Below are 25534 nucleotides of genomic sequence, written 5' to 3'. Positions count from 1 at the left end.
TTCTGCCACTTAGATTGCGTTGTTATATACACTGGGCCTGAGTTTTGGTTCAGTCTCCCCCCAAAAAAGTGAGATTCAAATTCTCACAAAGTGGATATACTGCAGTCCTGTTAGTTTGTCGTATGTCAGCCAGCCACTTTCTGCCACTTAGATTGCGTTGTTATATACACTGGGCCTGAGTTTTGGTTCAGTCTCCCAAAAAAAAGGGAGATTTAAATTCTCAACAAGTTTATATATACCTTCTACCTTGTTTTACAGTACCATATAACGGTTGTTATTCTGGTTAGATTCTCCAAAAAATGAGGAAGTCTGGTGGAAGAGCCCATGGGTGGTGGTTGCCAGCTGGAATCGGACATGGAGTGCACTGATGCACAGCCACAGCTAGATTATTATGCTGTTCCATTGACTCAGATCACTACATTGCCCTCGCAGTCTACTGAGCCAGAATCTGACCCTGCTGAGACTATGGTGCCCCGTCCCGAACGCTATAGCACCTTACACGGTGACACAGAGGAAGGTGCACATGACATTGAAGAGGAGGCGATAGATGACCCAGTTGTTGACCCAGATTGGCAGCCATTGGGGGAAGAGGGTGCCGCTGCCAGTAGCTCAGAAGCAAATGTGGAGGTATCTTCGCAAGGCCAAAGCAGTCAGGGAATCACACGGTTATTGGTAGGAAACACTGTATGTAGGCCAACATCAAGAATACCATCACCAACCCTCTCTCAATCCACCATGTCCACCACCACCACCGCTAGTTCAACCATATGCACCGCTCAAGTCCAGCTCACCCTACAAGAGACTCTCATTTGGAAAAGAAAGTACTCATCCTCTCATCCGTGTACACAGGGTTTGAACACCCACATTGCTATACTAAACTCGTTAGAGATGATGCCCTACAGGTTGGTTGAAAGCAAAGCTTTCAAAGACCTGATGGCCTACGCAGTACCCCGCTATGACCTACCCGGTCGGCACTTCTTTGCGAGAAAAGCCATCCCAGCCCTCCACCAGCATGTCAAAGACCGCATTGTCCATGCACTGAGGCAATCAGTGAGTGGAAAGGTGCACCTCATAACAGATGCATGGACCAGTAGGCATGGCCAGGGACATTGCGTGTCCATCACGGTGCACTGGGTTAATGTGGTGGATGCAGGGTCCACAGGGGACAGCCATAGTGGGACAGTTCTGCCTAGCCCATGGTCTAGGAAACATTTGGCTGTAGGCGTTCGCCACCCCTCCTCCTCCAGAAGCGAAAGCTCGTCCACAGAGCGCAGTCGCATGACCACTCCATCTGCAGCTGCCAGTGTTGCACACGAAGTTTCCCATTATCGAACAGCTAGTGGTAAGCGTCGGCAGGCTATGTTACAAATGAAGAGTATGGGCGCCAACAGACACACCGCGGAGGTACTGGCCGAGTACTTGCAGCAACAAACTCAGTCATGGCTGGGCAGTGTACATCTTGAGGCAGGCAAGGTAGTCAGTGATAACGGAAGGAATTTTATGGCTGCCATAGCCCTTTCAGAACTTAAACACATACCTTGCCTGGCTCACACCTTGAACCTGGTGGTGCAGTGCTTCCTCAAAAATTATCCAGAGTTACCAGCCCTGCTCCTGAAGGTGCGAAGACTTTGCTCGCACATCCGCCGGTCGCCCGTACACTCCAGCCGTATGCTGAACCATCAGCGATCGCTGAATCTTCCCCAGCATTGCCTAATAATCGACGTTGCAACAAGGTGGAACTCCACACTGTACTTAGTTCAGAGGCTGTGCGTGCAGAGGCGTGATGCAATTAATTTGTGGGAGGATACACATACACGGGCAGGCACTTGGATGGCAGACATGGAGTTGTCTGGTGTGCAGTGGTCGAAGCTACAAGACCTCTGTCAAGTCCTTCAGTGTTTTGAGGAATGCACATGGCTGGTAAGTGCAGAAGACACCATCATAAGCATGAGCATCCCACTAATGCGTCTGCTGATGCAAAGTTTGATGCACACTAAGGAGCTGGCGTCTGCAGCCGAGGAGGAGGGAAGCCTTGATGACAGTCAGCCATTGTCTGCTCAGGGAACTCTCCTGGACGGGGTGGCGGACGAAGAGGAGGAGGAGGAGGATGATGGGGATGAATATTTATTGGAGGAGGATGCTTCTCAGGGAGCAATACAAACTGGTGGCGTTGCAAGGTCAGGTACAGGGTTTTTGCGGGACACAACTGATGTTGATTTGCAAGAAATTGCTCCTCAACCCAGCACAAGCAGTGAATTGACACCTGGAACATTGGCCCACATGGCTGAGTATGCCTTGCGAGTCCTAAAAAGGACCCCCGCATTATCAAAATGATGACCGATGACGATTACTGGTTGGCCTGCCTCCTGAATCCACGATATAAAGGAAAATTACAAAATATCATGCCACATGAGAACCTTGAGCAAATATTGGCTACCAAACAAGCAACTCTTGTAGACCGTTTGGTTCAGGCATTACCAGCACACAGTGGCGGTGATGGTTCTCACACGAGCTGTAAGGGGCAACATGGCAGAGGTGTTAGAGGTGCACAAATCCGAAGTGGCATTGGACAGAGGGGTTTTATGACCAGTTTGTGGAGTGATTTCGCAATGACCGCTGACACGACAGGTACTGCTGCATCGACTCAAAGTGACAGGAGACAGCATTTGTCCAGTATGGTTACAAACTATTTTTCCTCCCTTATCGATGTTCTCCCTCACAGGTCATTCCCCTTTGATTACTGGGCATCTAAAATAGACACCAGGCCAGAATTGGTAGAATATGCATTACAGGAGCTTGCTTGCCTTGCTGCTAGTGTGCTATCAGAAAGAGTCTTCAGTGCTGCTGGTTCAATACTGACCGAAAAAAGGACACGTCTGGCTACCCAGAATGTTGATGATCTAACCTTCATTAAAATGAACCAATCATGGATTTCAAATTATTTTGCCCCACCTTCCCCTGCTGACACGTAGCTTGCCGGAAAAATGTCTTGCTTTTGGCCTCCTCTTACTGACTTCTCCAATTCCTCCATTTGCAGCTGCTGAATGTCCACTATAGGCCATTTTTATACCTCCCTAAATGGGCTGACTCCCCCCACAGGGCCGTGGTCACCACCTGGAGCAAGCACCCGTGCGAGTTCCGTTTGCCTGGACAGGTGGGTGTGCCCACTCTTGGGCGACGGCACTGGCACAGGGTCCCTCATAGTACAATGAAGTGTCTCTGATGGTGGTGGTGCACAACCAACGTCAGACACACCGTCGTAATTTGTGGGGCCCTGTGCCAGTACCGCCGCCCACGAGAGAGTGTTCTCCCCCAGCTCGAACAGTGCTCTACCACTTGCAATACTTACCTCTCCCTGCTCCACCACTGTGTAGTCTGTGCTGTTAAATCCTTCAATGGCACTGCCAATACTAACTTGTTGAAATGATAGATGATATTTAAAATATACAAAGGCCCTGGCCTCTATTTAGACCAGTTAATACTTTGCGCCTACTACCACTGTCTGCTACTCAGCAGATGAGCCCACCCCTGTACCTAGCTATGCCACATGTTTAGTCCTGTTACCAATTTTGAACTGCATTTAGCCTACTTTAGTATTTGGGCCTACTAACTGTGTCTGCCACTGATTACAGTTGACCTCCACTGAACAAAGCAATTCCTCCTGTTTAGTCCTGTTACCAATTTTGAACTGCATTTAGCCAGCTTTAGTATTTGGGCCTACTAACTGTGTCTGCCACTCATTACAGTTGTCCTCCACTGAACAAAACAATGCCGCCTGTTTAGTCCTGTTACCAATTTTGAACTGCATTTAGCCTACTTTAGTATTTGGGCCTACTAACTGTGTCTGCCACTCATTACAGTTGTCCACCACTGAACAAAGCAATGCCGCCCGTTTAGTCCTGTTACCAATTTTTAACTGCATTTAGCCAACTTTAGTATTTGGGCCTATTAACTGTGTCTGCCACTCATTACAGATGTCCTCTACTGAACAAAGCAATGCCGCCCGTTTAGTCCTGTTACCAATTTTGAACTGCATTTAGCCTACTTTAGTATTTGGGCCTACTAACTGTGCATGCCACTCATTACAGTTGTCCTCCACTGAACAAAGCAATGCCGCCCATTTAGTCCTGTTACCAATTTTGAACTGCATTTAGCCTACTTTAGTATTTGGGCTTACTGTGTCTACCACTCATTACAGTTGTCCTCCACTGAACAAAGCAATGCCGCCTGTTTAGTCCTGTTACCAATTTTGAACTGCATTTAGCCTACTTTATTATTTGGGCCTACTAACTGTGTCTGCCACTCATTACAGTTGTCCTCCACTGAACAAAGCAATGCCGCCTGTTTAGTCCTGTTACCAATTTTGAACTGCATTTAGCCATCTTTAATATTTGGGCCTACTAACTGTGTCTGCCACTCATTACAGTTGTCCTCCACTGAACAAAACAATGTCGCCTGTTTAGTCCTGTTACCAATTTTGAACTGCATTTAGCCTACTTTATTATTTGGGCCTATATCTGTGTTTCCTCCTCATCCTGCCCATTGGCCAGCCACTGCTAGATGAGTCTGCTGGTACATTGACCCAGACCACTACATTCCCCTTGCACTCTACACAGCCAGAATCTGACCCTGCTGAAAGTCAGGTTCCCCTTCCTGCATACTATACCACCTTACACGGGGACAAAGAGGAAGGTGCAGATGAAAGTGCAGGTTCCTTCATCAGGTGGGGGGGCATGCTGGTTGGTGATGTCACTGGCACAGGGTCCCTCATAGTACCCAAAAGTGTCTCTGCCAGTGGGAGGCGCCACCCACCGTCAAACACACCACCGTACTATGAGGGGCCATGTGCCAGTGCCAACGAGTGGGCCCCCCCTGCTTGCTCAGGATCACAGCACTTGCAAAGTTGAAATACATACCTCTCCCTGCTCCACCGCCGTGACGTATTCGGCGTTTCCTGCGCCCACAAAAATCTTGAGCCAGCCCTACTCCCCCACAACTTTAGCCAAGTGACCCCCATTTTTCAATGCCTAACTATTATTATAAAGTAAATTAAGAATGACAAGCTTAAGTATTAAGAATTTATGTTTTTGGCATTAAAATGGGCACTGTAGGTGTTTTCCTGTCCTCCACTCACTGCCGACTTTGATTCCCCATTGACTTGCATTGGGTTTCGTGTTTCAGTTGGCCCCCGACTTTTTGCAATAATCGTCCGATTTCACCCGACCCGACTTTTGACAAAGTCGGGTTTCGTGAAACCCGACTCGATCCGAAAAAAGTATGTCGCTCAACTCTAGCTGCAACCACTTTTGGACTAGGTGCAACAAATCAAACATCTGCAAGCGAGGGGTTTTATCGCCAGCATACGCCCAGTGGTGGACTTGCTGAGCTCTAACAGACATAGGTACTCCTAGGCATGCCAAGATTTCAGTCTTTAATTTGGCGTGTACTTTGGCATCCTGGAGGGTTAAGTCATAATACGCCTTTTGAGGTTATCCTGACAAATATGATACCAGCACCTCCACCCACTGCTCTGGCGGAAGTTTCTCCCGTTCAGCCATACTGTTGAAAACAGTCAGAAAAGCTTCAACATCATCCCTCAGGATCATTTTTTGCATTGCTTGTCTTACCATTTTCCGGACGTACAAGTCATCACTTGGAGTTGGAGAAGAAACTGCCGGCCTCCCATGTACCGCCTCTGCGAGGCATTTCATGTGCTGCATTAGCGCCTCCTGCTGCTGTCGCTGCTGTTGTTGGAGCTGTTGTGCCAACAGTTTATTCGTCTCCTGTTGCACTATTTGCTGCTGTTGATTGGACAGCTGTTGTTGTTGCTGAACCTGGACTAGAAATTTCACAAGCTCCTCCATACTGCCTGATGTCTCATGCTGGATAGCGGATTTTACTCAGGACATGCAGTTGTCCACAGTTGCTATGCGTGTTCCTGGAACACTGCTTGCATTCAAAACACCACTTGTGAGGGGATGACTCACTCAGCTGCTTCCAAAGGTCTACACAGGAATGCTTCTTGTGGTAAATCACCTGCTGGTTTATTGTGGAACAGCATAAACCATAGCTGGGTTCAGCAAAGTAAACATGGCCTTTCTGGCATAGCGTCAAAACAAAAAGACAACATACAACAAAGTCCATATATGAGACTTTTTCTCCAAACCTTAACACAGAGAAAAAAACAGTGGCTGTAGATTTAACATCCCAGTCACACCTTGACCGCCGGCAGCAGCAGGAAGCAGGTGGCTGACAGTACGCACTACTGAAGAGGAATGGATACTCGCGATCTCTGATGAACACCTGGTGAGTATTCTGGCAGCTGTGCTCTGCTTGTGAGCAGCGCATGATGTCCCTGCCAAGCGCTACTTACAAGCATTAAGCAGCTGCTGGCACCGGAGCAGGACGATAAGAGTAAAGAGTAAAGGTTTGTTTTTTTAATCTTTTCTGATGGGGCCATGGATACCAGGACTGGGATAGGGCCAATCATACCAGCAAGGGGATGGGGACAATCAATTATACCAGGAACTGGATGGGGCCAATCAATCATACCAGGAACTGGATGAGGCCAATCAATCATATCAGGAGCTGGATGGGGCCAGTCAATCATACCAGGAACTGGATGGGGTCAATCAATCATACCAGGAACAGGGTGGGGCCAGTCAATCATATCAGAATAAGAATGGGACCATTCATACCAGTACTGGGATGGGGCCAATCATGCCAGAATAAGGATGGGGCTATGCATACTAGAATAAGGATGGGGCCATGCATATCAGGATGGGAATGAGGGCCATGCATACCAGTATAGGGATGAGGGGACCATATTTTCCAGGATAGGTGATCTTAAGTACAGAATTGACCACATTTTTTGCTTCAGTTTTTTTTCCTAATTTCCTCCTCTAAAACCTAGGTGCGTCTTATGGCCCGGTGCGTCTTATAATCCGAAAACTACAGTACTTTAAATGTGACGATATGGTGGCATTTAGAAGAATTTTTCATGGTGGGGTGCATGTGTGCAGTGTGGCCGCCTTCTCCTGTGGTGATGTGGGGTTTCTTTTACCTCCTGCGCATACTGGGGGTTATTTTTAACCATGTTCTCCTCTGTGCATGTGTGGTGATGTTAGATGCCTGCAGCCGGCGCAGGACCTGGCGGGCACGGTGCGCATGTGCCAATAGAGCCATTCTCATTGGCCGATCCAGACCATGTGATCGGTCACCTGACTGGCCACCAATGAGATAAAAAGGTTCTTAGCAAATGTTTCTACATACATCCCCTTGAAAAAGCACCTAATATGCATTTTTTTGGATCCAGTCTGGTGCCTTTAGCTGCCTTTTCACTGTGGTAAGCGCTGCTCCCAGCTATTCTTATATGTGATTATTTATTATGAGCTAAAACATTTTTATTAAAGGGCTGTGGTGCATCTTTTTTTACTATATGGCTTAGGCTCCTGATTGGCACCGCTGGTCCTCTCTCTGTCCTTTGTGCACCTTACTATGACTCTATGTACTTTGTGATACATTTGGATCTATTAAACTTTAATAAAAACACATTGTTTTAAACCACAATACTACTCTTTTCTCCTCATTCCCAACAAAATCCATATGTCTGAGGGATTCGCCCGCTCAGACCACCATGTGTCTTCAGCTCCACCTGGAGCCATCGTTTGGAGACTTTCCTCTCCAAACCACAACACAGAGAAAAAAACAGTGTCTGTATATTTAAAATCCCAGCCACACACTTGAGTCGGAGATATGGTGAGTAGGTTGTTAAAAATTGTTATTAAAAATTATTGGAAAGAGATATGCTTAGTAGGCATCCTGCCCATCTCTTACCTGTTCACCTACTCGTCCCATAACATGGCTGGTTTAGTCCTTCAGCACCTAGGATGCTGAAGAGAAACTTGTGGGTTTCTAGATCATGGAAGAAAGCACTCTTCATCACACACCTCCACTAATATACTGTACCAGTTTTAGTATATGTGCTGCCGAAGCGAGCACCAAATATACTGTACCAGTGACCCTGTCACACCAGTCACACTCCTGGCATCTACATCCAGAATATACTGTAGATGCTATAAGACACTTAAAGAATGGAAGATCCATAAACCTTTGAGGAGTTCTAAAATCTCATTAAGTTTTTGGATCACAGTGAAAAGGGTGGTCACTCATGGTAGTTGTCACGATATTGTATGAAATATAATATGATGTTGTAGCTTTGCCCTTCTGCCCATGCTGGGGGCTAAAACCCTCCCTTCTCTCTCTGGCTCTCTTTGCTTCTTTGTGTTGGAATGTATGGTAGAAGAGGGTTTTATTGCCCTGGCCATAAATTCCAGGCTCGAAGCAAGTTACTCGTCCCCCTCCCATCGGTACTAGCTAGGACTGGTATAGAAGTCTCCAAAATCCATGAGGGTCTTTGTTCTAATATGATAAGATTCTGGGCCACCGTCTTGGGCTAAGAGAATAATAAATACATATTGCTAACATCCATCCCCGCATCTATCCATCACTGTAAGCAGGAGTCTCCAAGTCCAACAGGGACAGAGTATGGATTTCTCTGGAATGGAGTGTCCCTACTAGCCTGAATTTAGTATCTATAGAGAGCAAATCCTAATACAAGATAAATGCTGGGTGTGTTATGATCCTGACATGTTCTGTAACGGAGATACAGGCATTAGACAAACTTGTGTTAAATCTAGTAAGACTGAAGAGATAGGAGGGTCTGGGTAAGCCAGCCCTGTTGGTGATGTCACGGGCTGCGGTTTATAAGTTTCTGGCAGACCCCCAGCAGTTAGTTTTTACCTGGGAAGCCCTGACTGCTAGCCTGATGCATTGGGACATATGGAAACTAGCCTGGTTGCCTGCAATGCTCTGAACACATGTAAGTGTTGATTTCTCATTCAACCCCTGTTATTTTTATAATTACCTTGAACATATTTTCAATTGTCTCATATTGTAACATCTTTATATAACTGTTTATAAACACTGCCTTAAAACTTTGATGGAGTATAATATTTAATACTAGATTTGTTCTTCCTGCTCTAAAACGTACCCTAAGTCTTCTGAAGGGAATTACGCTGTTTTGGGTTAGCTTCGGACCCGTTTAATCAGTGCCTTTGGGAGTCATTGTAGCGACTGCGGCGTTGATAATGATTGTTCCTGCCTGAGTGGGAGTAGTTAATCGCGTCGCTGCAGCGGGCCCAATAGCCAGTACATAGCAGGCAGCCTTTCTGGCGACTAATTACCCTAGGTGCAGTACCTAAGCTGACCTGAGATTAAGGGGGGCGCCAGAGAGCTGCAAGTTTCAAGTGGAACTGTAAGTGGGATATACATAAATCCCTGCAGTTCGTGGTATATTGAAGATCAGTGGGATACCTAAAATAAGCCCCTGCTGTAAACAAAGAGGTCAATAGCCTTGTGTGTGTTTTTTCATCACATTGTGGAGTAGAGGGATAACTAAGATAAGCCCCCTGCACATGTGATAGCCGTCTGTTGGCCTAAAGTCACCCCGACTTGCAGAAATTCAAATTGTGTACCTTGACCTTCCAGGCTTAGTCTTGCCTCCAGCCGCTAAGCACCAGCTCGGAGGCAGATAATGACCAACCCGGCCAAACCAACCGATTACCAAATCCTTTAATCAGCCACTCCACGGGCTGATCTACCACATCCACTCGCAATCCACTCCCGGGGAGCCCAGGACCACTAGAGGTTCCCCCCCCCCTAGAATCCGCCATTCCCCTCTTTCCACCAACTTCGAGGACCTCCCTCCCCCGCCTAACTGCTCTGACAAAAATTTCTCCTTTGCCTTAAACAAAAACATAACCTTAAAATAAACTCGATTAAACAAAATCGAAACAAGAAAAAGGGAGGGTGGGGATTTCAGCCACCGCCGGACCAGCAGGTGAGTGTGGCAGTTGCTGAGGTGAAATTGTCGGTTTCTTATTCAAATCACCCCCCTCAGTAAGCTCCCCCGCTTGCTCCTCCCTGCCTCATCCAAACCCCACCCGCCCTCTGTCCAAATTCAAAAGTACACAGCCCAAGCAAACTATTTAACCCCGTCTTGCCCTTGCACACCCTGAGGCTCTGCAATTCCCCGTGAACCCGTCATGCTGGCCTGCCTTGAGGGCCAGGGGTCCAGTATGACCTTTCCCCGACGTAAGGGGTACACGTGACTCATGACCTCCTTTACTGACTTAAATGCCTAACCTTAATTACTTACTGCATCAGATCTCTTGTAAATTGCCTTATCGTAAGATCACCTCCTGAATAACGACATTACACCAGATTTGGATTAAATGGCCACAGCAGCATTTTATTAAACATAAATACAACATGTAAACAATATCCCCCCAGGGAGTGGTGGTCCTCAAAGCCTCAAAAATAACTTTGCAGAAATTTAAATTGTGTACCTTGGCCTCCAGGCTTAGTCTTGCCTCCAGCCGCTAAGCACCAGCTCGGCAACCCGGCCAAACCAACCGATTACCAAATCCTTTAATCAGCCCCTCCACGGGCTGATCTACCACATCCACTCGCAATCCACTCCGGGGGAGTCCAGGACCACTAGAGGTCCCCCTCCCAGAATCCGCCATTCCCCTCTTTCCACCAACTTCGAGGACCTCCCTCCCCCACCACCAACATAAATGTTTTGACACCTCAAACATTTGTGTCCCTCCAAACCTTCAAACCCGTCTCAATTCCTTCCTGAACAGCAAGACACCACATGTCAACCCCGATTGCATTTAAATGCACGCCATCTGCCCTCCAATATTCGCCCTTTCCGGATTCCAAATTTACATGACGCACTACCAATGCCCCATTCCACACCATGAACAGAGATACCGCCCTACTTACTTTTATTCTGACCTTATTTATCCCTTCAATTGAGCGAGCACCTCGCCACACCTTCCTTGGGATAATATCCAACCAGACAACTAACAACTTCGGAAACGCCGCCCAAAGTCTTAAAATGTCGAACTTTATGTCCTTTATTAATTCCCTACAGGCCTTTTGGCCAAGTCATTCCCGCCCAAATGAATTACTACCACATCCGGCGCTCGATCCAAACAAACAAACTGGTGGAACTCCGGCAAAAGCTGGCTCCATATCATTCCGCATTTCCCGATCCACCGCAGAATCGCTGTCTTTCTTGAGAACCCCAGTTGCCACCCGTCCAACCGAATTGCAGCCCGCAAAGCTGCCCAAAAAACGAAAGAGTGGCCCATGATCCACACCAGCCGGTGCTCGCGGCCTGAAATAGATAACACAACAATAAGAAAAAAACAATTCAACTATTAAACCCTTAGACCAAGTTCGGGCGGATATAGGAAATGAATCTCTTCGACTCCCACTGACCAATCTTCTTTACCACCTCCTTGGCCCCTCTTGGCAGCTTCCGTCGCTGCGCCAATTCTAAATGAGTGCCCACTGTAATCCCCCGGTGAAATTCCACCTGCAATCAAACATTTCTTAAAAACCGCTATGAACTGAAATCGAGATAAAAAGGAACCGTCCTCATGGACCAAAAGGGGTTGGACAATCCTCCGCCCATCCCCATGACAGCATTGACACACAGGACCGGGCATAACGGGGAACCGGCCACCTTAAATAACACCACCTTACAGCCTTTACCTTGACTGTCTGTCTTAGAAAATCGATGCCGAATGGCTACCCTATCATTATACACGTCCACGTCGTCCACGTCATCCCTCAACAAACCACCTTTGGTTCTTTTAGAGGGGCTGGCCAACTCCCCTAACCGAAAGGCTCCAAAGAACGCTAATGCGAAGGCCGCCTTAAAAAGAATTATTTCCCATTGCGATGAACAGACCGAAGCTAACTGATTGCCCAAAATTAACAATACCTCGTATGATACCGGGCGTCTTCTTTCGTCACCGCCCAACCTTTTCTCCATCCCTTTAACGTCTGAACTACCAAAAAAGACTTTACCATGTCCTTAATGCCCCGAGCCTTGAAACTGAATGCAATGCCCGCCAACAACTTATTCAGTCTAGACACGGACCAACCTGACTCTTTAAAATGCCCGATCAACAACAATAATCTGCTCTCATCCTGTAGTCCCGCCCCTAAAGAAACACCCCACTCTTCCCAAGTACCCCATGCCTGCTGATACTTACTCCAAGACCTAGCCGATAAAGATTTCTGAAACAGATAATCTACTGCCTGCCAGGAAGCTTCCATAACTCCGCTGGGCACTCCCGGCCTGTCGACTCTGCCTGAGGTACCAATTCTCGAAAACGATCTCCCTGCAAGTGAGAAAGAGCAACAGAGACAGGGTTAGAAGCCATCGACCTGATCTCCGCCACAAATTCAAAGATAAGCCCAAAAACACCAAACGCTGCAAAATTTTTACTACCGCCGGTGAATCAGCCGACAGTGAATTTATCGCCACGGCAACCGCATTGGACCCACATGGAAAATGAATCTTCCTGTCTCGCACACTTTTACCCCATTACGACAACGCAACAACGATAGGGAACAAATGAGGAAGAACCCGATTTTGTATCCAACCTTGCTCCCGCCAGAAACCAGGCCATTCAGCCAACAACCAACTGCCTTGAAAAAACAAACCAAAACCACGATCATCCACCACGGCAATGATGAAACCCAAATCATCTGAATTCACAACCAGTTTTATCCAGATAGACTTTCCGTTGTAATTCTCTAAAAAATTTGCCCATACTGCCAAATCTTCACGCAATTCCTTCTTTAGTCTGATAAAATGAACCAGACATCAAACGCCCTTGGTTTCCAACGACAACCTGCGGCAGAATGCCCTTCCCATTGGCATAATACGGCAAGCGAAGTTCAATTTTCCAAGCAAAGATTGTACCTCCCTCAGCTTCAATTTTTTAGCACTACATGCCCTAGACACCTCTTCGCTCAGAGCGCTAACCTTATCCCCAGGCAGCGTGCACACCATTTCTAAGGTATCGATTTCTATACCCAGAAAACTCAGAACAGTGACTGGACCCACAGTTTTTGCCAGAGCTCTAAGAACCCCGAAAATCTTGCACACTCTCTACATAGTGTGCAATACCACCAAGCAATCGGTACTTTGAGCCGGGCCTATAAACAGGAAGTCATCCAGTAGTGAATGCAGGATTTCAAGCCCGACACGTCTTTCACCACCCACTCCAAAAAGGTGCTAAAAGTTTCGAAGTATGCACAGGAAAGGGAACAACCCATGGGGAGACAGCGATCAACGTAAAAACCTCTATCCCAATAGCAACCCAGGAGATGAATACTCTCCGGGTGAACCGGTAGTAGCCTGAAAGCCGCTTCGATATCCGTTTTCACCGACAGTGCACCACCCCCACATACCCGCACCCAATCCGTAGCCGCATCAAATGAAGTGTAAATCACCGAACATAACTGAGGGTCAATTCCGTCATTTACTGAGGACCCTTTCGGAAAGGACAGAAGATGAATCAATCTGAATTTATTGGGTTCCTTTATTGGTACCACGCCCAAAGGGGGAACCCTCAGATTGCATATAGGCACCACTGGAAAAGGGCCGGCCATCCTACCCAATTTAACTTCGCTTTCCAGCTTTTTAGCAACCACGTGAGGAAATTGCAGAGCCGATTTCAAATTTTTTGTGGAAAATTTATGTTCCGTATCCACGAATGGAATACGGAAACCAACCCGAAAACCTCCTTCTAACAAAGCTGCAGCTGGTGAATCAGGGTATCTATTTAGAAATGGCACCATTATGTCCAGACGAATTGGCATCATTCTTTTTTTCAGAACCATCTCCGCTTCTCTGTCTGCCACATTTGGATGACCCGTGCGGTCCCCCGCAAGTTACACATTCATGCTTGAATTTGCATTTTCCCCCAAATTTACATGACCCTTCATTGAATGCAAAGCACAGTCCTCTCTGCATTGCCGCTGAGTGTCCCGACTGCCCTGAACCCCCAGCGCTTCCAAGAAATGACTGGCTGCCTGACCCGAAGCGTGACGGGACCATAACCTTCATCCACAAAGCTATATCTTTGTGATCCCACCGAATACTGGGCCTAATGGCCTTCCGTTGCCGGAATTGCTCATCGTATCTGAGCCAACCTTGGCCCCCGTAAGTCCAATAAGCTTTCCCAATCGCATCCATGTAACAAAAAAGCCCCGAGCAGTTCTCGGGGGACCTCTCACAAATCACACTCGCCAAAATGGCGAATACCTGTAACCAATTAGAAAACGTCCTAGGAATCAGCCTAAAATGCCTTTTTTCTTCCTCCTCTTTTTTTAAATCATCTTTGCGCAGCCTGTCCAATTGAAAATGCTCTAGTGGTAATAAGGAGAATATTTCCACGTATTCCCCTTTCCAAATTTTATCCCTAGTTTCACTTTTTAAGTGTGCCCCCAACGGTCCCTCAAAACAAACGTATACCTCCCCACGGGCCGTGTCATCCAAACGCACTGAGGTATCTTTTTCCGCTTTCCCTGCCTGACTGGCAACAGGCACGTTAACTGAAGGTACGGTGGCACTCGTCGCCGCAGCATCATTCCCCAAGTTATCTGACGACATACTCCTAGAATTCATATCAGTGAACCCCCCAAGAGATATCCCCTCAAACCCGAAACTTCCCCCGGATTCCCAAGCCATGCCGCAGAAGGAGAAGCTAACACAAGGGTACATGAAAGAAAAGGAATGTCCTCACCTACTGTAGCTGCCCGAGTGCTGTGGACCCGGCAGCCGAAGATCCTGAAGCCAGACGTACGTGCTCCTCTCCTGAGCTCACCATCTGTTTGTCCCCGGGTAAGTCAGATGGCCGACTGCCATCCTGTGACACCCCATCCGAAGGTGCAGGGTCCCTTGCTCCTGACGCCGCCGCTGTGAAGATGCCTGAGCCAGCGTAATGCTGCCCGTGCTGGGAAGTGCTCCTATCTGCAGCTGTGACATGGCCAGACCCCCTGGATGGACTCAGCCCTGGCCTGCGCTGGCTAGAGGAAGTCAGCCCTCCAGCTCCCTGCCCCGTCCCAGGCAGAGGGCTGTTGACAGGGCCAACAGAACGCCGCCCATTAGATGCCACACGCTGAGAGGCCTGAGAATAAGGCCCCCGCCTCCTGGAAGCGCCCGCTCCTCCGCGCCGAGCAGGCTCACCTGACCTGGCGCAGCTCGCCGCTCCTGGTCCCAACACCTGGTGAGTCACACGCGCCGAGGAGGAGGCCGACATCTCCCCCTGCTGCAGGCCCCGCCATACTGCCGGATTCCTCCCGGCTCTGCCGCGGGCCGCTGCTGCACCGCCGCCCGCATCTCCTGCCAGAGGGTCCCTAGAGGGGCTCCTGATACGGCGCCAGGCCGAGGGGTGACGTCGGGGCTCAAGCGTGCCAGAGGCCTGGACCTCCGCGGCCGGCGGCCCTCTGCAGGTACCTGGGCTGGTCCCGTCACCGCTCCATCCAGAAGGCTGCTTATGGACTGCTGCAGCCATTCGGTGCCCTGTGTGTTGGCCTGTTCGCGCAGTCTCTGCAATAAGGCCTTCACGTCCATCACTGGGGATTTCAGCCACCGCCGGACCAGCAGGTGAGCGTGGCAGCTGCTGAGGTGAAATTGTCGGTTTCTTATCCAAATCACCCCCTCAGTAAGCTCCCCCCGCTTGCTCCTCCCTGCCTCATCCAAACCCCGCCCCCCCTGTCCAAATTCAAAAGTACACAGCCCAGGCAAACTATTTAACCCCGACTTGCCCTTGCCAAACCTGAGGCTCTGCCATTCCCTGTGACCCCGTCATGCTGGCCTCCCTTGAGGGCTGGGGGCCTAGTACGGCCTTTCTTGGAGCTGTGGTATGACCAGACCATGTTCCTACATGGTCAGACAGGACCATTACACAGTAAACAGCAGGCGCACATTTATAAGATTATTTCAGCACAGGAACATTTTATTTAACCACATCCAATGGTGGAAATCTTTATTATTATTCCAAGATCAATTGATCAAAATTAACTTTTGTTTGTGAAAAAACCCCTTTAAGATATGTTAATTATCCATATCCAATCTGCACTCATATTGTCATTTCCAGGAGGAAGACCAGAGGAACAGAACAATGCAAATGTCTCCATAAAAATATCATGGGGAAAAAAATATCACTAAAACAATCTTGGCAGAAGAGATAATCTGTATCATATCACATGAGAGAGCTGACACATCCACTATATACTAAACCACAAAGGACACATCCTCTATAAACTACACCTCACAGGACACATCCTTTATAGACTACATCACACACATTCTCTATATGCTACACCACACAGGACACATCCTCTATATACTACACCACACGGGACACATCCTCTATATACTACACCACACGGGACACATCCTCAATATAGTACACCACACGGGACACATCCTCTATGTACTACACCACACGGGACACATCCTCTATATACTACACCACACGGGACACATCCTCTATATACTACACCACACGGGAAACATCCTCTATATACTACACCACACAGGACACATCCTCTATATACTACACCACACGGGACACATCCTCTACATACTACACCACACAGGACACATCCTCTATATACTACACCACACGGGACACATCCTCTATGTACTACACCACACGGGACACATCCTCTATATACTACACCACACGGGACACATCATCTATATACAGCACCACACGGGACACATCCTCTATATACTAAACCACACGGGACACATCCTCTATATACTACACCACACGGGACACATCCTCTACATACTACACCACACAGGACACATCCTCTATATACTACACCACACAGGACACATCCTCTATATACTGCACCACATGGGACACATCCTCTATATACTACACCACACGGGACACATCCTCTATATACTACACCACACAGGACACATCCTCTATATACTACACCACACAGGACACATCCTCTATATACTACACCACACGGGACACATCCTCTATATACTACACCACACAGGACACATCCTCTATATACTACACCACACAGGACACATCCTCTATATACTGCACCACATGGGACACATCCTCTATATACTACACCACACGGGACACATCCTCTATATACTACACCACACAGGACACATCCTCTATATACTACACCACACAGGACACATCCTCTATATACTGCACCACACGGGACACATCCTCTATATACTGCACCACACGGGACACATCCTCTATATACTACACCACACGGGACACATCCTCTATATACTACACCACACGGGACACATCCTCTATATAGTAAACCGCACAGGACACATCCTCTATATACTACACCACACAGGACACATCCTCTATATACTACACCACACATCCTCTATATACTACACCACATGGGACACATCCTCTATATACTACACCACACGGGACACATCCTCTATATACTACACCACACTGGACACATCCTCTATATACTGCACCACACAGGACACATCCTCTATATACTACACCACACAGGACACATCCTCTATATACTACACCACACGAGACACATCCTCTATATACTTAACCACACGGGACACATCCTCTATATACTACACCAAACAGGACACATCCTCTATATACTACACCACACAGGACACATCCTCTATATACTGCACCACACGGGACACATCCTCTATATACTGCACCACACGGGACACATCCTCTATATACTGCACCACACGGGACACATCCTCTATATACTACACCACACGGGACACATCCTCTATATATTAAACCACACCGGACACATCCTCTATATACTGCACCACACGGGACACATCCTCCATATACTGCACCACACGGGACACATCCTCTATATACTGCACCACACGGGACACATCCTCTATGTACTACACCACACGGGACACATCCTCTATATACTACACCACACGGGACACATCCTCTATATACTACACCACACGGGACACATCCTCTATATACTACACCACACGGGACACATCCTCTATATACTACACCACACCGGACACATCCTCTATATAGGAGAAAATTACAAAAGAACAACCCAAATATAATAAAGGCTATATATAAATCAGTATCACAATCATAAATATAGTGATATTCGCTCACCCGGGTGTCTTTTGAGTAAAAAGAAAGTGGAGACCACTTAAACCAAGAACAAAAACCAATCACCAAACCAAAGGATGCACCAGGAAGACCAGACTGGATCAAGATATATTCTTTTATTATTTAATTATCAGGCAGCGATACAATAAATAAAAAACTACCGTTAAAAAATATACGATAAAAATACAAAACAATCATACAAAAAAGTGTGCAGCACGGGACGGCATATAAAAATGAATATACGGATACCCAAAGGCACAATAATAATTATTATTTATATATCCATGCAAGGTAAGTATTACCCACAATCGGGGTATATTAGTTCCCTGAAAAATTGAGTGACACAATGTGGAAACAATAATAAAAAATAATAAAAACTCCAAAATTGATGTGCAATATATGCAAAAAAGTGCTGAAGTGCAAATAAATTCAAAGAACACAATTGTTTTAACCATCAGGGTTATTTCCAGACCCTGCACAGTGCTGATAGAGACAAAGTGCTAAGTGCTGAACTATAACAGATTTCAGGGAAAAATAGTGGATATTAGTGGATATTACCTTAGGGCACCGCGCCATCCTGAGTACACGCACACACCCGACGCGCATTTCGGAACTAAATTCCTTCGTCAGGAGTGCCCATCCTCTATATACTACACCACACGGGACACATCCTCTATATACTACACCACATGGAACACATCCTCTATATACTGCACCACACAGGACACATCCTCTATATACTACACCACACAGGACACATCCTCTATATACTACACCACACTGGACACATCTAGATCGGCCTGTCAGGGCAGCGGGGTACTCGGTACCAGGTCCTTCGGTTCACGGGGGGATGTAACGGTGGCTGACCCGGTCCGAGGCCCTGGGACGTCCATTGTGAAAGGGAAAGGTCTTTAAAGGGAATGTGTTGTGAAATCTGCTCTTGGGTTCCCTCCAGTGGTTGTAGGTGGGAATGCAGTTGTCTCTGACTCGCAGTCCTGGCCAGGTGTATCGGATGATTACAATTCTGACTGGGATATTTAGGTGTGCTGGATCCTTTAGCCCTTGCCAGTTGTCAATGTTCCTTGTGAAGTGTTGGATCACTTTCTGGCTTCTCCTGCTTGCTGCCAAATTCAGCAAAGATAAGTGTTTGGTTTTTGTATCTGTGGCACACTGCTGTGTGCTTGTTTCAGTTTTTTTCCTGCTCTGATTGTAGGATTCACTGGAGTTGCAGATTTACGCTCCTACATCTTTTAGTTAGATGTAGGAAGTTTTTTGTATATTCTGCTGTGGATGTTTTGAAGGGTTTTAGTACTGACCGCACAGAACTCTGTCCTATTATGTCCTATCTAGCTAGAGTGGCCTCCTTTGCTAAATCCTGTTTTTCTGCCTGTGTATGTTTTTTTCCTCTCCGACTCACCGCCAATATTTGTGGGGGGCTGTCTATTTGGGGATTTTCTCTGAGGCAAGATAGTATTCCTATTTCCATCTTTAGGGGTATTTAGTCCTTCGGCTGTGACGAGGTGTCTAGGTGTGTTAGGTACACTCCACGGCTACTTCTAGTTGCGGTGTTAAGTTCAGGATTGCGGTCAGTATAGGGGCCACCTTCTCCAGTGAAAGTTCTCATGCAGCTCCAAGGTCGCCGGATCATAACAGTGCAACTGGCCAACAATGAGTTAAATGCATCTCAGAAGAAGGGAAGAAAGGTCTTGAACCATTTTTTTTTCTCCAGTCTGTTTTGTGTTCTCTTCCCTCTTAATATCTGGGTGGCTGAGGAGCCTGGTGCAAGCATGAATGTTCAGGAATTAGCTTCTCGTGTAAACCAGCTTGCTGCTAGGGTGCAAGGTATTTCTTATTATATTGTTCAGACTCCTGCTTTAGAACCGAAGATTCCTACTCCTGATTTGTTTTCTGGTGACAGGTCTAAATTTTTGAGTTTTAAAAACAACTGTAAACTGTTTTTTGACCTGAGACCTTGATCCTCCATTCAGCAGGTAAAGATCGGAATCTCCCTTCTGCGTGGCGACCCGCAGGACTGGGCGTTTTCCCTGGAATCTGGGAATCCAGCTTTGCTTAATATTGACTCCTTTTTTCAGGTTTTAGGACTATTATATGATGAACCTAATTCTGTGGATCAAGCTGAGAAGACCTTGTTGGCCCTGTCTCAGGGTCAAGAGGCGGCAGAATTGTATTGTCAGAAATTCAGAAAATGGTCTGTGTTGACTAAATGGAATAATGATGCTTTGGCGGCAATTTTCAGAAGGGGGCTTTCTGAATCCGTTAAAGATGTTATGGTGGGGTTTCCCACGCCTTCCAGCCTGAGTGATTCTATGTCTCTGGCCATTCAGATTGACCGACGCCTGCGGGAGCGCAGAACTGTCCGCGCTGTGGCGTTATCCTCAGAGCAAATTTCTGAGCCTATGCAATGTGATAGAATTCTGTCTAGAACGGAACGACAAGGTTTCAGATGTCAAAATAGGTTGTGTTATTATTGTGGCGACGCTTCACATGTCATTTCTGTCTGCCCTAAGCGGACAAAGAGGATCGCCAGTTCAATTACCATCAGTACTGTACAACCTAAATTTCTGTTATCTGTGACCTTGATCTGCTCATTGTCATCATTTTCTGTCATGGCGTTTGTGGATTCAGGCCTTGAATTTAATGGATTTTCAGTTTGCCAGGCGTTGTGGTTTTCCCTTGCAGCCTTTGCAGAACCCTATTCCTTTAAGGGGCATTGATGCTACACCCTTGGCTAGAAATAAGCCCCAGTTTTGGACACAGGTGACCATGTGCATGGCGCCAGCCCATCAGGAAGATTGTCGATTTCTGGTATTGCATAACTTGCATGATGTTATCGTGCTGGGTTTTCCATGGTTGCAGGTACATAATCCTGTGTTGGACTGGAAGTCCATATCTGTGACTAGTTGGGGTTGTCAGGGGGTTCATAATGATGTTCCTTTGATGTCAATCTCCTCTTCTTCACCTTTTGAAATTCCAGAGTTTTTGTCTGATTTTCAGGATGTATTCGATGAGCCCAAGTCCAGTTTTCTTCCACCGCACAGGGACTGCGATTGTGCTATTGACTTGATTCCAGGCTGTAAGTTTCCTAAGGGTCGACTTTTTAATCTATCTGTGCCTGAACATACCGCCATGCGGAGCTATATTAAGGAGTCTTTGGAGAAAGGGCATATTCGGCCATCTTCTTCACCGTTGGGAGCGGGGTTCTTTTTTGTTGCTAAAAAAGATGGTTCCTTGAGACCCTGTATAGATTATCGCCTCTTGAATAAAATCACGGTCTCTGAGGCAAGATAGTATTCCTATTTCCATCTTTAGGGGTATTTAGTCCTTCGGCTGTGACGAGGTGTCTAGGTGTGTTAGGTACACTCCACGGCTACTTCTAGTTGCGGTGTTAAGTTCAGGATTGTGGTCAGTATAGGGGCCACCTTCTCCAGTGAAAGTTCTCATGCAGCTCCAAGATCACCGGATCATAACAGGAATGTTTGTGACGCCACCTGTGATATTCGGTCAGGGTGACCGACGCTGCCTTAAGGGGTCTGCTGGGGTGATGTTATGACAGCTAGATGGTATACCTTCCCACAGGTGAAGTGTATCCCTGGGGCTTCCCGGTGTGTAGGTGGTGGAGAGTGAGAGGCGCAGTGAAAAACGAGGACACACGGTTGCAGTATCTTTACCTTTTACTGAAGGTTTCAGCATCCACAGTCCAGGGTACCAGACCCCACTGCAGGCAGAGTCCGGCCGGTTTGGAGGCAAATCAAAGAGTCCCCTTGTCCAGGTAGAAATCAGTAGCCTTCCTCTAGAGCCGTGGTGTTGTAGTGCCTTACTGCTAAGCTTCTCATAAGGTCCTCACAACTGTTGAAGATGTTACAGATGTTATGTCTCTCTCTGTCCCCCAGATGGATAGGACAAACCCGTATGACCGGTGGCTCGAGGCGTTTTACAGGGACTCTATCATGTCCCAGCCTCTAAGGGGTGCCACCTTGCCTCCTGGTTGTAGGGGCGGAGCGGTCATGTGAAATTAGCTGTCCTGCTGGTCTCTGGAGCAAGGCATAAAGGATCGTTGCTCCCTCGGTGTTCCGGCTACCGGGATCCTGCGCCTCAGAAGGAAGCAGCCTGTGTAGGACAGAACTCCTCTGATATCCACTCCTTTGCTACGACTTCTTCACCCTCTCTACAATACAGTTCTCCTTCAGTGTCTCTTTCTAGAAGCTGCCGCACTCAGGGCAGGCACAGCTCCGTGTCCTTCTGTCTCGATCTCTGACAGGATCCCACCACTGTCAGGGACCAACTACCTGAGCTAAGCTCAGGCAGCAACTAAATCACTTCCTCCCCAGGCAACCAGTTTTACCTAAGTGTGAGGAGTGCCCTAATAAATAGGAGCAGAGCTCTCCCTGGCGGCCTGGAGTATGAAATGTGTTGCATGTCTGTGATACCTGGATTCGGTTGTCTTTCTTTGCCTCCAAATGTAACATCTTTCCCCCCATGGGAGAATGATATTACTGCAATGACCAGGACCCTGGGGTGCTGCACTCCCCCCTGTTAAATCCAGTACTCCCGGACTGGGAAAAGAAAAACAACAATACATTAGTAAAAGACATACAAAATTTTTAAATGCAATGAAACAAGTTAATGTAAACTACTGCTTACCGCGTGTATCCTGACCCGGAATTCTGCCACACCAACGGGTTTTTCTTCAAGTCGCTGAAAAACAAAGCAATTCTCACAACAAGATTAGCAACAGTCTCCGTTGGAGGCAGTCTCTGTAAAAGCCTCCGTTATAAAACCAGTAGGAAACGCCTTTAAGAGGGTGCAAACTATTTACAAGTTCCGATCATGCACAGTCCATGATTCTGCAGTTCTTTAAGGCAACAGGCAACGAGTAACTTGTGCAAAAAACACAGGATCCTTTTAACATGGGACCCCTTTAAGAAATAACCCTGGTGTTTTTCAATAAACTTGAAAATAGCAGCAAAAGAGTTAAGAAACTTTATACAGTCAATATTCCAGTTTGGTGGTATCGTATTATAGGAATTTCTAAGGCACCAGCCAGCATTGAACACTTCCTGGCCTGGGAAGGTGGGTACTCGGATTTTCTTCTGGTTCCAAGTAAACATCATGGGTTTGCCTCTCATGTATTGTCAAGTCATTAGCTGCTATCAAAGTTTGTGTAGCTTGGGTATGAATGTCAGCTTTAGCATTGGCCACAGCGGCAGGTTCGGTAGTAGTAATTATGCACACAGTAGTAGTAGTGTTGGTTTGAGGAGCTGCTGGTTCAGAGACTAGAGGGGTAGTGCTGGTAGTCTTAGTTTTGGCAGCAGTTGGCGCTACTGCAGGTGCACATCTTTCAACGTTCTTGGCGTACCAACCTTTCTCATTCCAGTGGCGGGTGTATGTTACGTGATCCCCTCAATGCAAGTCTCGGTCAGGACATCCGTCCTGGAGATGGGATTCCACGTTACCGCTGGTGACATAGTCTTCTGTCTGCAGTCCCGGTTCCTGAATGAAGCCCCAACCCCTTTTTGGGTGAAAGGCTATTACTATCCCCCGCATTGTGGGACGCGAGTTACTACGTTGGGTTTTGTGGGTCAGCGCCCAACGTCGGGCTTTCCGCCCTTCTCTGTCTTTCCACTGTAAGATCAAGCATCGTCTATACTCCTCCCAGGTGAGGATTCCGATATAGGCCCCATCCACCCCATCTCTCGGAGCGTACCATCAGAAGATTACCCCCTCAGTGCTCACATCCAGCGGTATGCCCTCAGTCGCTAGGTGCGGGAGTGGTTTCCCGTCAGTGATGTGGGGAGTCGCTAGAGGTGGAGTGATGGCTGGCGTTCGGTCGCAGTCTGGAGGAGGAACGTCACTGAAGCGGGATCAGCAGCTAGTTAAAGAGCGGTCGCTGGAGCAGGATCGGTCACTGGGGCAGGGGCGTTTTCTGTATCTGCATCTGATGTGGTTCCATCGATGCCGGTCCGCTCCGCTGACGAGGATGCTGGAGTCAGCTGCTGCACGGGCTGTGACTCCTCCAGCGCAATCCTCCTGCACAGGACCGACTTCCATTTCTTCACCGCGATCAGCTCCACATCCAGGAGCTGGTGGCTCAGCTCCTCCACCTGCGGATCCAAGGAGTCCGGATCCTCCAGCAGCGGCAAGTTCGGGTTCACCTCCGGTCACCTGGGATGGTCCTGGGTCACTTCGTCGTCGTTCAGGTACCCGCTAGTAGCGATCCCTGCTTCTGGATCTGCGGCCGCACATGCATGTTGCTCCTCCATTTTCTGGGGGTGTGACTCCTTGTTCTCCTTGTTCCCACCATTGCAAATAAGGGGGCGGACCTCCTTGGCTGCTGGGCACGTCCTCATCACATAGCAGCAGTCGGAGGGGCGTTCATTACTTTTGGCACCACTTTGGTAGTGCAGCGCCCCAGAGATCTGGTCGTTGCAGTAACGTCGCTGTGCCACTAAGGGGAGTGATGGTACGTCTGACTGCACTAAAGGAGTTCTTTGACCAGGTATCACCAGCACACATTACACTTCACACTTCGGCCACTAGGGGGAGTAAAAGGCTTATTTATTGGGCCACTCCTCACATTGGTAAAACTAGGGGTTGGACAGGAAGTTAGGCAGAACGAAGCCTGGGAGAGCTCCAGGGAGGACCTGTCAGAACTGGGAAATCTGGCAGGTACCTAGCGAAAGGACAGATTGTTACGGAACCGCGCCTGCACTACCTTGCGGCGGTATCCAAAGAAAGGACACAAAGCAAAGGATATTGTGGACAGTGAGAAAACGAAATCAAGTACATAGGAGAACCAGTAGGAGTCATGCCCCGAGAACGGCAACATCCTACTGAGGCGCATAGCCGGTGGCCGGAGCACCGAGGAAGTAACAGTCTCCACGCATTACTTCAAACAGCGGCAGGACAGTTAATTACAGGTTGGCTGTCTACCATATAACACCTAAGAAGGACATAGGAGACAATCGTGGGAGAGGGGCGTCTCTAGGGTCCCAGAATAACTCCAGGCCTACCTGTCATAAAAGTGCGTCCTAGCCATAACATACCTGGGGGGACGGAGAAGAGAAAGATCTAGAAAGAACGAGAACAGAAGTTGTGAGGACTATCCTGAATGCTCAGCAGGGAAGCACTACAACACACAGGCGCTAGTGGGTAGACACTGATTTCCACCTGCAAAGGGAACTCTGGAAGTGCCTTCGGACCGGCCGGTCTCAGACAGCCCTGTTGACAGTGCCCTGGATTGAGGATCCTGAAACCTTCAGTAAAAGGTAAAGAAACTGAACCCTGTGTGTTGTGAATTCAGCTTTTGGGCTCCCTCCGGTGGTTGTAGAGGGTAATGCAGTTGTGCCTGGACTGCAGGATTGGACACGTGTATCTACTAATTGCAAAACTGACTGGGGTATATAACTTTGCTGGATCCTTTAGTCAGTGCTAGTTGTCCA

The sequence above is a fragment of the Ranitomeya imitator genome, chromosome 1 (genome assembly GCF_032444005.1).
Source record: "Ranitomeya imitator isolate aRanImi1 chromosome 1, aRanImi1.pri, whole genome shotgun sequence".
Lineage (NCBI taxonomy): Eukaryota > Metazoa > Chordata > Amphibia > Anura > Dendrobatidae > Ranitomeya > Ranitomeya imitator.
This window is presented reverse-complemented; position numbering follows the sequence as displayed.